This window comes from Pongo pygmaeus, chromosome 18 (genome assembly GCF_028885625.2).
Source record: "Pongo pygmaeus isolate AG05252 chromosome 18, NHGRI_mPonPyg2-v2.0_pri, whole genome shotgun sequence".
Lineage (NCBI taxonomy): Eukaryota > Metazoa > Chordata > Mammalia > Primates > Hominidae > Pongo > Pongo pygmaeus.
In genome coordinates this window covers 54,740,593-54,754,313 of record NC_072391.2, presented here as the reverse complement: position 1 = coordinate 54,754,313, position 13,721 = coordinate 54,740,593, and the positions used below count along the sequence as shown (strand labels likewise).

Genomic DNA, 13,721 nt, shown 5'->3' with positions numbered 1-13,721 from the left:
AAGAAATTAAACAATCAATGAAGTAATTAATCAAATAATTCAATAAATATGAAGACAAATACATGTAATGGGAGGGCAAGTTAAAAAGCAACCTAAACAACAAAAGAGTGAAGATGAAATGAAATAGGGAATGCACTTTAGCCAGGTAACTAGGGAAGCCTTCTTGGAGGAGGTGATGTTTGTAACAAGGTCCTAATGGATAAGGAGGAGCCAGCCGTGGAAAGAGTGGGCCTGGGGCTCAGCATACCAGGCAGAAGGAACAGCATGTGCAAAGGCTCAGAGTGAGGAATATCCTCAGCGTGTTGGAGAAACTAGGATCTGGTAATTGTGACTGGAGCACAGAAGCAAAGGAGATGAGGGCAAAGAGCCGGGCTGTGAAGACAGGAACGAAAGTATAATTTTAGTCCCAGGGAAGCAGGAAGCCATGGGTGGATTCAAACAGGGAGTGAGGGGATCGATTTATATTTCAAGGAGGGTAGCTGAAGGACTAAGCCCTGCTCTGATGAGATAAAGGCTATCGATCAATGCTAGGCCTAGCAGCCTCTCCTGCATGCCAGACCAGGCATAATTATCTCCACTCTTTTGTTTTTTAGTTTGCTTTCTTCATTGCCCTTTCATTACATGCATTTGCCTTCATATTTATTGAATTACTTGATTAATTAATTCATTGATTTTTTTATTTCTTCTCTTACTTCCCCATCAAGAAATTGAACTGCTAGCTGGGTGCAGTGGCTCATGCCTAAATCCCAGCACTTTGGGAGGCAAAGGCAGGCGGATCACTTGATGTCAGGAGTTCGAGACCAGCCTGGCCAACATGGTGAAACCCTGTCTCTACTAAAAATACAAAAAATAATTAGCCAGGCATGGTGGTGCGTGCCTGTAATCCCAGCTACTCGGGAGGCTGAGGCAGCAGAATTGCTTGAACCTGGGAGGTGGAGGTTGCAGTGAGCCAAGATCGCGCCACTGCACTCCAGCCTGGGCGACAGAGAGAGACTCCGTCTCAAAAAAAAAAAAAAAAAGAAAAGAAAAGAAAAGAAGAAGAAATTCAGCTGCTAACACCACAGGGTCCTGATAGCCAGAGGTCACTAGGGACCAAGCAGAAACCCTGCAGAAGCCCCTCAGGGTAGAGGGTAGGAAGGCAGTCCCCCACCCCACTCCCAGGGAGGAGACACTGGAACTGGTCCACCCAGAGCAGCTGAAACGCAGGCAGTCGGTCCACCCACCCGTGCAGGCCCTGCAGCCTTGGGCCCCTCAGTCCTGGGTGGGCCAGAGCTGGCCTCCTCCGCCCCACATTAGTGGTGGGCTGCTAAATATTAACAACTGGCTCTCTAAGTGTTGTTTGGATACCTATATTGATATTTTCATTTACATTAACAAGAAAAAAAGGAAACAACAAAGATAAATGTCGGAATTTCATTTGTCCATCAATGACGTGAGCAATTTTTTGCCGAGTGGGATAAGGGTCTTCAGATACTGGAATCTTTGCTGAATCTAATTTTGAATAGTGGCTGAATCGGATCATGGTTTTCAAATTGTTTGTGCTGTTCATGATGTAACAGCTAAAACATGACACATCAATTGCATGAAATGTGCTTTAATAACATTTCACCACTTTCTCAACTCTATCTAGACAATCAACAAAACAACAAAGCAAGTCCTGATTTATAACATTTGTAGATTTCCTAGTCAGAGAATACTCTCTGACTAGGTGCAGTGTCTGTAATCTCAACACTTTGGGAGGCCAAGGTGGGAGGATCGCTTGAGGCCAGGAGTTCAAGACCAGCCTGGGCAACCTCCTGAGACCCGCCTCAATCTCTACCAAAAAAAAAAAAAGTTTTAATAAATAAATACTTCTGCCACGGCCAATTGCAAGATAGCAAACATCGAACATGGCATTTGGAAAAGGTGCACAGAAGCTCACCATTCTTTTTACTCTACCAATGCAACAGATGGCAACTTCAAGAGCACAGATGGATTCATTTGCTATGGCTATCACAGCAAAGTACTACAAACAGGGTGGCTTGGTCAGAAATGTATTCTCTCACAGTTCTAGATGTTAGAAGTGCAAGATCAAGGTGTCGGCAGGGTTGGTGCCTTTGAGGACTGTGAAAGAGAATCTGTCCCACACCTCTCCCCTGGTTTCTGGTGGTTGGCTGGCTGTCTTTGGCACTGCTTGGCTTGTAGAAATTTCACTCCGATCTCTGCCTTCATCTTCACATGGTGCCCTCCCTGTGTGTGTGTGTCTCTGTCCGATTCCCCCATTTTATAAGCACACCAGTCATATCGGATTAAGGCCCATGATAATAAACGCCAATTAACTTGCTTACTTCTGTAAAGACTTTATCTCCAAATAAGCTCACATTCTGAAGTACTCAGGGTTAGAATTTTAACATAAGAATTTGGGGCAAAGAGGAACAGGATTCAATCCATTACAATGAATGATGGTGGTAAAATAATCAGAAAGTGTTTCATTCTGAGTATTTATTATCTTTTTAAATATACAGTCATGAGTCACTCAACAAGGACACATTCTGAGAAATGCGTCATTAGGTGATTTTGCTGTTGTTGTGCAAACATCATAGAGTGCATTTATCCAAACCTAGAGGATGCATTTTAAAATTTATATATTCTTACATGGAAAACCAAATGTCCCAGCACCGTTACTGAATAGCAGTCATTTCCCCCTAGTTGATCTGCAAGGCCAATATGAAGTGCTATCTGTAGCTTTCTCTATATGCCCCATACAATCTTATGGGACCACCGTCATCTATGTGGTCTGTCATTGCCTAAAACATCATTATGCAATGCATGACTGTAATTTAATTTTGTGTATGTAATTTAATTCCTAACAGTGGCTATGTTTAACAACCAACTCACAAAATGCCTAAAAATTTAACCACCCGTTCTTGCAAGCCAAAACAGCAAGCTCCAACACATCCATGGCCCTTGCCTGCCCTCAGCCCTGTCCTGGGTCCCCATCTCACCTCCCTGCAGGCTCCTATGAGGGGCGGGTCAGGAAAGCTGCATTCAGGTCCTGTACATCTCCTCTGAGGAGCCTCCAAAGCCTGTTCTCCTCCTACCCAGGAGGGGCCCTGAAGAAAAGACACTCCAGTGACAAGCTGTGGTCACAGGGCTGTCCAGCCTGACCAGTGGAGAGCTGAAGCGGTCCAAGCGTTCAGCACCAGGAGATGGCTCAGAAAGCACAACCCAGCTTTGTCCTCTGGGGTCACCAACCATCTCATTTTGCCGGGGACTGTCTCTGCTTAGCACTGAAAGCTCTGCCTCCCAGGAAACCCCTCAGTTCCAGTAAACTGAGAGAGCTGGTCACCCCCAGCTCATGGTCATATGGTCACAACAAAAGGAAAACACTTACACAGTTGGCCCTCTGCACAAGTCGTGGGGGGCATGACTGAGGGACATGAGCATCCTACAATTTGGTCCCCCACAGATATTGGGGGATGACTGTAATACAAAATTCAGTGAAATAAGCAGAAAACAAAGGCAATGTCTCCACCTGTCTCAGGGACCTGTTTCCGCACTCAAAGACAGGGCTGCTACCCAGGGGCCGCTTGGAAAAGCTCTGCACAGAGTGAACAATGATGTCAAATTGATGCTTCCAGGTCAAGCTGAGAGGTGGCAGGGATGACGGGCAAGAAGAGGCAGCCCTGAGGAGACGGCAAGCACAGGACCCTGGAGCTGGATTCCAGTCCTCGCTGTGTGACCTTGAGGAGGTGACCTACCCCTTGCTGCCTCAGTTTCTCCATCTGTGACAGGTTTCTTCCTCACTGGATGGTTGTGCAGCTTTAGTGAGATCAACCATAGACAGCACAGTGCGGGGCTTATTGCCAGCACTTAAGCAGTGCTTTTAGGAAGCCGAGCCAACTGATAGCATTGTGTGTGCCTTTTTTTTTTTTCCATTTTAGAATTGTTTCCATTATAGCTGATCTAATGTTATTTGTGCAATCAAAACAAAACCAAATCAAACCCACAAGTATCTAGGTACATAATGTATATAAATAGAATCTGAAACCAAATGTTGGACTGTGGTGGGGGTGCATAGGGCTGCCCCCCAGCTGTCACAGCTGGCCCCAAAGCACGCCATACTTGGAGGCATAGCTTTAGAAGAGCTGACACGAGATGCAGTGGTGCCTCCCTGAGGTTACGACAAGTCATGCCAGAACTAACACCCGAGCAGGCAGCTCTGGCTGCTGAAGAAAGAGAGGGCAGGTGGGCGCAGCTCCTAAGACAGAGAAGGTGTTTGTGTTTCCGGGACAGCCCCACACAGAATGGCTCAGGCCCACCTCTGCAGCCTGACACAGATTCTATTCACCCTGCAGACTGATCTCAGCAATTTGGGGCTGCTGTGGCCCCACAGGGAGGAAACTGAGTTGCACTGCACAGAAGGGGCAGCCACGTCCCCCAGTTGCATGGGGATAAAGCCCTCTGCTTTTCCACTTGTCTCTGAATTCCTGTCCCAGTAATTAGTATTTCTTGTGCAGGCTGGAAAGAGCAAAACACTTAGGGTGTAACATTTAAGGAGGTGCCCATCGTCAGTGCCAATGGCCCTGCACCTCACTTTAATCTTCATGTGATTCTATTAGGCAATCTCTATTATTATCCCATTTCATTGTCCAAAAAAGGAAAAAAAGAAAAAAAAGAAAAAGAATAAGGCTCAGAAAGCTGATGTTACTTGCCCTGGAAAGTGACAGAGCCAAAATTCAAACCCAGACCCATCAGATTCCAGCACCTAATGGCTTAACCATTGGGCCATCCTTTCTCCTGAGTACATGGGCACCCAGGTGATCCTCAGGGGACCAGTGTGACAGAAAGTACGCTGAGGCTGAATGTGCAGGCGGCAGCTGCAGTCCCAGCTCTGTCCAGGCTCACCGGGTGACCTTGGGCAAGTCCCTTTTTTTCTCTGTGCCTCAATTTCCTTGTTTATAGAAGCTGGTGGCTATGCTGGGCCAAGAGTCACAAACTGCAGTGCCCACGGTGGCCAGGCAGCAAAGGTAATGAGAGCAGGATGGGGGTGGGGTGGGAGACAATAGGGAGTAGGGGGGCCTGGGGTGAACTGGAGAGTATGGGCCATGCTGGGGAGCACTGTCCAGCTCCAGTGAACTGTCACTTGAGGAAATATGAGCCCCATGTGGCCTGATCCTTCAGTTTTTTCAAGGAAGCCAGAAATTTGAAATTAATGTGAAAATCTTAATTGTTATAAGTTGGGGATGAATTCAAATGGATTTAAAGCCTGTCGTAAGCCAAACAAAGCCTATCTGAGGCTTGATCTTACCCACAGGGCCTCCAGCAAGCAACCTCTAGATTCCATGTCAGAAGCTGTAAGTGTTCCTTAATATCCACCTCCCCTTTCTATATGAATAGAACCCCATATTTTCAGCTGAGTTCATGGCCCCCTAGAATTATTATTACCTAACGTTCCTCGGAACTGGGTGGCCACATGACCAAGTTCTGAACAATAAGATGCAGCCATAAGTAAAGTCTGCAAATCTTGCATCATGCCCTTAAAAAAGAAAAAGAGGTGCACCCTTTTGGAGGAGCAAAAAGGGAAGGGGTATGAGTGCCCAAAGTCCAGGAGCCACCATAGCCACTGTGCAGCCTGGTCCCTTGCATGGGATGGAAGTAAACGGCTTCTTGTTTATATGGGTTCTTACTCTTGAGTTTGTTACAGCAGCCAAAGTCATAACCTACCTAGCACAGGCTCTTTCAGGGATCTTCTTCAGGGCTCACAATTTTAAAGCCAGAAGGCTCCCACAATCCTCAATTCCTACCCCCATTCCTGCCCATAGACCTATTTTATAGATGGGGAGACCAAGGTTCAGAAAGGTGGGGAGTCTGTAACTTAACTAGTGAACAGCCTCTCTAAATGCAGACACAGCATAAATAGGACCCTTCCTCTACCCCAAATAAAGCTGCCAGGAGCTCATGTCTGGGAAAAGGGACTACAAGGGTGGGGACAGTGCCACCCGCACCCTCTCAGGGGCCACCGTGTGCTAGGCAAAGCCTTTCTTCACTGCTAGGGTCCCCTACAAGTCCCAGGCTTGCACCCCAACCCCATGTTTCTTTGTTGTCTGCCCCCAGCCCGCAAGCCCATGTCTCTCTGGGCTGAAGAGGCCTTCAGGACATCCTTTTTTTTTTTTTTTTTTTTTGAGATGGAGTCTCGCTCTGTCGCCCAGGCTGGAGCGCAATGGTGCCATCTCGGCTCACTGCAACCTCCGCTTCCCAAGTTCCAGTGATTCTCCTGCCTCAGCCTCCCCAGTAGCTGGGATTACAGGCGTGAGCCACCACGCCTGGCTAATTTTTGTATTTTCAGTAGAGACAGGGTTTCACCATGTTGGCCAGGCTGGTCTCAAACTCCTGACCTGAAGTGATCCGCCCACCTATTCCTCCCAAAGTGCTGGGATAACAGGCATGAGCCACCATCCCTGGCCAGCACTGGTAATTTTTTAAAGCTCCTTCTACCCCTATACACCCCCACCCCCACACCCGCCCGATGGCCCCAGGTGACTGCAGGGTTGGGGCATGTGAGTCTGGTGGTTTCGCCCTAAGGGTCCTGGGTATCTGGTGCTCGGCACTTTGCCAGTCTCAGCCACTAGCTCAGCCTTTCCCCTGGAGATATAGAGGCTATGGGGGCAGTGATCTGGAAGGCCAGCTGTGTAGAAGTCCCTGAGGGTCAAAGTCTAGGCCTGGCAGTGTTGGAGAATAAAACCCTTGGCTGGCCAAACACTGGGAGGCTGCACCTGCCGCTCTGCAAATACGCCTGCCCCTGCCTGAGCAGCAGGAGGCCTCAGCCAGCCCTCAGCAGGAACCCAGCCAGGGCCACCCACCCCAGCCACGCTAAGCCTCTGCCAGAGTGAGAGAGGCCCGCGTGGGCCAGGGATGGTGCAACAGTCACTCTCAGGGTGGGCCAGAGGGTATCACAGAGACAGCCCAGCCCTGGAGCCATGCAGACCAGGGGCCGGGTGCCACCTCTAACACCAACTCACAGTGACTTTGGGCAAGTCCTTTTTTTGTCTTGAACCTCAGTGGGCCTAGTCTTGGCAACTGTGCAGTCGAGTGTCCAGCCCAGGGCCTAGACCAGAGCCAGTGGCAGCAAATAGCCCTGTTATCAAGAAGCAACATAACAAGAAGAAAGGAGAAAAAAGATAAGCTGATTTTTCCTTTTCTGAGTGTTTGCAGAAGTCAACAGATAATGTCCAAGGTTAATAAATCAGGAAATGACAGTATAAGCATGTTATTTATGGCTCCGGAGGTAACTGCCACATGAGCTCAAACTATTAGAAGTGGTTGCCTCTGGGGAGGGGGCTTGCAGGAAATGGGCTTTTCATTATAAGTCCTTTTTACCAGTTCGTGTTTTTTAATGTCTATTTAGAAGTATTTATTAAAAAGTGACTCTGCCCCTCCACTCTTGATTTTCCAGGTCATCACTGTTAATGAAGTATTTTTGGCGTATAAGGCCATGTATAGGGTTAAGTGCTCAGACTGTGGAGTTGGGCTGCCAGAGTTCAAATCCTTGCTCTGTAACTTACCAGCTGTGCCGCCTTAGGCAAATTACTTAACCACTCTGTTCCTGTTTTCTCATATGTAGAATAGGAGTAATAATAATTCAATGCTCCTAGTATATACAGTAAACATTCAGTAACTGTGAGATATGATTATTATATATCCCTGTAACTCATATATGCAATTGTTTTACAAAAATAGAATTAGTATGCTATACATAGTGTTTGCAACTTGCTTTTCTTTCTCTTGCCAAGTTATAATGGATATCATTTCTACTTAGAATGTACAGTTCTATTTCATTCTTTTTAATTAATACAAGAATTCCATTGCATAGAATGTAAAATTATTTAGCCATAACCCTCTATTGAAGGAAATTTAGGGGTCCTATTTTTTAGTGTAATACACTTTGCAGTAATTAACATATATATTTTGGCACACATGTGGCTATTTCTAAAGGAAAGATACCTAAAAGAGGGATTACTAGGTTATAGAATTGTGCAATTAAAAATTGTACAGATACTTGAGCCGGGGAGGTCAAGGCTGCAGTGAGCGTGATGGCACCACTGCATTTCAGCCTGGGTGACAGAGCAAGACCTTGTCAAAAAAAAAAAAAAAAAAGTATAGACACTGCTAAATGGCTCCCTTAAAAAGTAGTACCAATCTAGAGTCCCACCATATCCATTCCAATGTGGAGATGATCTCTTTAGATGGGCAAAAAATTGTTTTAGTGTGCCTATTGTAATTCTGAGTGGAACCGAGCATCTTTTCATAACTTCATCATCTATTTTTATTTCTTCTCCTGTGAAACAAATGTTTATATCCTTTACCCAACTTAAAAAAAAGTAATACTGTTTATTTAACTTCAAAAACATTTCAGCATTCTAAACATACAAAAAAAAATAACAGAATGTTGCAAATCGTGTTTAAGGACAGAAGGTTCCTGAACTTTCATTGCAGTGACTCTGCTTTACTGACAATGAAGAGTTCTACATTTAAAAATCACCACACTTAACTAAAAAACAAAACAAAAACTAAACACTTCTCGTGCCAGCCGACCCCCACATCTTTGCCCCTAGCTAAGAATGGCAGCAGAAAGCTGTCACCGTATACAGAAACAAGACAACTTGAAGCTAAATGAATGCCCACTGCACAGTCAACCAGTCCAGCATCACGGTGCATGCCCCGAGCTACGGCCCCTCCAAAAGGCACCTTCCCCACAGCCTCAATGCCAGACAAGAAGCATCAAGAGCTTGCCTCAGTTGTTTTATTCTTTTTACAAACTATGGACATATACACTTGATAATTCAGGATTTCTAGCCAATAACCATATAGTTAACACCATCTTACAAATTATAAAAATGCCAGAAACATGGTTTCTTTGTTTGTTTGTTTGTTTTGTTTTGTTTTGTTTTGAGATGGAGTCTCACTCTGTTCCCCAGTCTGGAGTGCAGTGACGTGATCTCGGCTCACTGCAATCTCCGCCCCCTGGGCTCAAGCGATTCTCCTGCCTCAGCCTCTCAAGTAGCTGGGATCATAGGCATGCGCCACCACGCCCGGCTAATTTTTGTATTTTTAGTAGAGACGGGGTTTCACCATGTTGGCCAGGCTGGTCTCAAACTCCTGACCTCAGGTGATCCACCCACCTCGGCCTCCCAAAGTGCTGGGATTACAGGCGTGAGCCACCACCCCCGGCCCAGAAACATCTTTAAATGCCCTGTCACACCAACAGCAAAGTGCACAGAGTGAGACTATGAGAGGGCGTTTTCATTTTAAAATGTTCGGAGGCTGGGCATGGTGGCTCATGCCTGTAATCCCAGCACTTGGGGAGGCCAAGGCCAGCAAATGGCGAATGGCTTGAGCCCAGGAGTTCAAGACCAACCTAGGTGACATGGTGAAATGGCATCTCTACAAAAAATAAAAAAATTAGCCATGTATGGTGGCATGCACCTGTAATCCCAGCTACCGGGGAGGCTGAAGTGGGACACTCACCTGAGCCCAGGAGGTGGAGGCCGCAGTGAGCTGAGATCATACCACTGCACACCAGCTTGGGCGACAGAACGAGACTGTGTCTCAAAAAACAAACAAACAAAGGTTTGGAATTATGTACAACTTTGATATAGTTTCAGGGTGCTCCGGACACCCATGGCCACTTTATGTAAACCACTGACAATTTCTAGAGTGCTCTGAGAGACCGCAAGATGATCGTGATCAAATTTTGTAATTAAAACTAATGAGGGCAACAGATACTTCTCAAATGAGAGATGAGTCCATTACAGCAGCGGTCCCCAACCTTTTTGGCACCAGGGACCGGTTTCACAGAAGAAAATTTTCCATGGACGGGGGTCAAGGGTGGGGGCAAGGGGGATAGTTTTGGGATGAAACGGTTCCACCTTAGATCATCAGGCATTATTTAGATTCTCCTAAAGAGCACTCAGCCTAGATCCCTCTCACGTGCAGTTTACAACAGGGTTCAGAATCTAATGCCACCGCTGATCCGACAGGAGGCTCAGGTGGTAATACTTGCTCGCCCGCCACTCACCTCCTCCTGTGACACCTGGCTCCTAACAGACCACAGGCGAGTACTGGTCCATGGACCGGGGTTGGGGACCCCTGAATTATGGCACTCCTCTGCTCTAAGATATTGACAAGGAGATGGATAAACAGGTTTTTTAATTCATCCTCCTCCTCCTCCTCCTCTTCCTCGTCTACCTTTTTCCAGGCAACTTTAACTTTTGCGCCATCAAACTTTCCTTTAGACTTAGAGTCAGCAACACCCTTCTCACACTTCTTCAGCTTGCTGCCTTAGTGATGTCAGGCAGCTTTGCACTGTCACTCAAGTTAGTCCATATCTCACTCAGCCTTTTTGCCACATCTCCAATAGAGATGCCAGGGTTTGTGGATTTGTCCTTGGGGCAGAATTCTGAGCAGAACAGGAAGAATCCAGATGGTAGCCTTTTGGGGCTTTAGGGTCCTTCTTCTTGCCTCCCTTAGCTGGTCCGTAATCCTTTATTTCCCAATCATAGAGTATTTCATCCACCTCGGTCATTTCGTCAGGCTTAGACTTCTCTTTTCCACGCATTGTCTTCCGCCTCTCAGAGCACTTCTTGGAAATTTCTGTGAAATTGACAAGCACCTCTGGGTTTTTCTTCTTGCGTTCTTCTCTGCATATCTGCATAAAGAAGGCATAAGCAGACATCTCGCGTTTTGGTTTCTTGGGGGTCATCTTTAGCCATCCTGACTGTATTGTTCGCTAGTCTGGGCAATGCAGGTCACCTGCTTTACACATTTTTAATTGGGCTTTTTGCCACTTTCTTACTGATTCATAGGACCTCTTTGCATATTAGAAACCTTAATTCTTTAATACATATGAGTCAAATATTTTCCCAGGATCTTCTGCATGCTTTTAGCTAAATTCTTGGTGTCATTGGTCATAGAAAAGTTTTGCATTTTTATATAGTTAGATGTAGTCTTCCTTTATGATTTCTGGCTTTCATGTCTTGCTTTAAAAGGCTTTTTCTGATTGGCATTTATTTTTAAAATACTCTCCTATATTTTCTTTTTAATACTTTTATAGTATTTGTTTAACATTTAATTCATCTGGAATATTTGTGTGCATGAACATGTTGTGAGGTAGGGGTCTAATTTTTTGTGGGGCGAGTCTTTTTAAAAATTGATACATAATAGTCATACGTACTTATGAGGTACCTGTGATATTTTGATCCATGCACATGATGTGTAATGATTAAATTAAGATAATTAGGATAACCATCACCTCAAGCATTTATTATTTCTTTGCATTGGGAACCTTCCAAATCTCCTATTCCAGCTATTGTGAAATAAACTATAAATCCTATTAACTATAGTTGCCCTACTAGAATCTAATTTTGTTTGCATCTAAATGGAGAACGAATTGTCCCAACACCATTTACCGATTAAGTCACCCCTTCCTGCCTGACTTGTGATGTCCCTTTGTCACAGGCATCTCTCTGTCATTTTATGCATTCTTCTTGTGGTTGGCACATGGCAGAACTCATAAATGTTGACTTTGGGAGCAGCTGAAATGTCAGCTGAATGACAGCGAACATACGCCACAGTGCAGCTGACCACAGAGCTCACCTCGCAGCTCAGAAGTCAGAACCAGAAATGAATATGAGTGGTTCCCAACATCAGTGAATATTTGTGGCTTTGGTTTTGATGTTGTTTTCAAATCAACTTTGCTTATCTACAATAAAATTTCCACATTTTAAGTGTACAGGGTGATGACTGATGACTTGGCAAACATGTACACTCTCGGACCAAACACGCCAACCAAAATATAGAACACGTACATCTTTCCAGAAAGTTCCTTCGGGGCTCTTTGCAGTCAACCTCCCCTCCACTTCCACCCCAGGCAACCACGATTATCTGAAACCACACGTGTGTAGCACATTGATAACATTTTCAGAGAAATAAATAACCCAGCTGCAGCATGAGCTTGTTGGCTGAGGAGGAAGGCCAACTTCCCCTAAGGGACAGGACTTCTCTCTTGAGGCCGACAAACTCCTCCCTGGGCTGGTTTGGTTAAGAAGAAATGGGGTAATCCAAACCAGGTCTCCCCAACTTCAGGTAGGCAAGTTCTGTTCCAGTGGTTTTTAACAAGTCTAGAAATCGGCCAGATATTTACTTAATATTTTCTTCTAGATCAACTGGCCTTTTTACATGTAATTCAAAATGATCACTTTTAAAATAAAATATAATATCCCATTAAATGATGAAGGGCACACGCCATAATTAACAAAGGACTAGTGATGATGTAAAATGAAAAATGAATCACCTGCACCATCTGAAATCACATGAACACTGCCTCGGGGGGCAACCACAGACATGAAAGAGGTAAGGGAAAAGCAGAGGAAGAATCTGGAACTTCATTCAGGTCGGAGGCTGGTGGTTAGAGGGGAAGGAGAGGGGCAGAAGGGCTGTCTCAGCAGAGCTGAGGGGTGAGGGCTCCCTTCATCACTAAAGCAAAGGAGTTGCTTTGGGAACAAACCTGAGTCCACACAGTCCCTCCCTGCAAGGCCATGAGAAGGTCAGAAAACAGCCCCTTAGCTCATAGGTTCTGGGACCTTCCAGCCATAAAAGGAAACAAAGCAGTTTTTGAGGGGCCACTCAAGGGGAAAATACCTTTGGAGTCAGACAGACTGGGATTCACTTCTACTTAGGTGACATTGGGGAAGAGAGTAAGCTTTCTGGGCCTCAGTTTTCTCATCTGTATAATGGATATAATAGTAGTACCTCATTGTAAGGACTGAAAGAAGTGTGGTTTGTAAAGCACATTGCCCAGAAATGATAATCAGTCACCTTTCATTTGCCCTGGGTTCCTGAAGGATACAAACACGTGGATATCAGCCTTTGCCCCAATGACTGAGTAGTTAATAAAATCAGTCCCCACTGAAAGAAGTGGGGCTGGCAATCATGAGTTTTATTAATTAATTGCTCGTTAAAGTTTTTGCCAATGGGAGCAGTTAACTGCCTGTAGGCTGGCAGCCCTAACTAAATGAGAATGGATTCGGGGGTTGGCCTGGAAGCAGGGCAGGATTTGGGTGAGCGGAGGCTCTGGCCACAGAGGGCCTGTAGCACCTACTCCGGAACGCCTTGGCCAAGGCCTCTCCCAGTTCTGGCTTCCTCTGAGGATGGAGGCAAGGGGCCTGCAAGGGCCTGGCAGAGGCAGGAAGCGGGCACCAGTGGGCTGGGAATTACTTTTTGCATGACTGAGCTGACCCTTTCCCAGGCCATGTGCAAATTAGCTGCTGCAATCCCGCAGGCTCTGCCTGGTGACTGCTGCTGCCACCTGCAGGCACAGGTGAGGAGTGCTCGGTGGTCAGGCCCTTGCCCCAGTGCCCACACAGCACTGCCCTTTCCCCCGCGGGAGCAGGCAGAGATCAGGGCCACACACTAGGAGGCACCATCACACCTTTGCCTGATGGGCAGGGCAGGAGGAGCCCTCGAGACCTATCTCAACTGTGCCTTACCCCATTTCATTGAGGGGGTGGGGAGGACTGGAGCCCAGAGAGGGGCAGGGACTGGCTTGAGGTACAGAGTTAGAGGCTGGAACCCAGGTGTCCTGCCTGTGCTCAGGGAAGGCAGGTCTCAGGTGGGCCTGGTGGCCCAGAAAGGGAAGCCTGCCTTCTTGAGTTTGTCCAGCCCAAGGGGAGCAGCAAGTTCTC

The 13,721-nt window shown here is 46.3% G+C and overlaps 1 pseudogene; it reads right to left on the bottom strand.

Annotated features, from left to right (window-relative positions):
- Window positions 1-10,741, bottom strand: part of LOC129015163 (high mobility group protein B3-like) — a 29,903-nt pseudogene extending 19,162 nt beyond the window's left edge.
- Window positions 10,742-13,721: the final 2,980 nt, after the last annotated feature.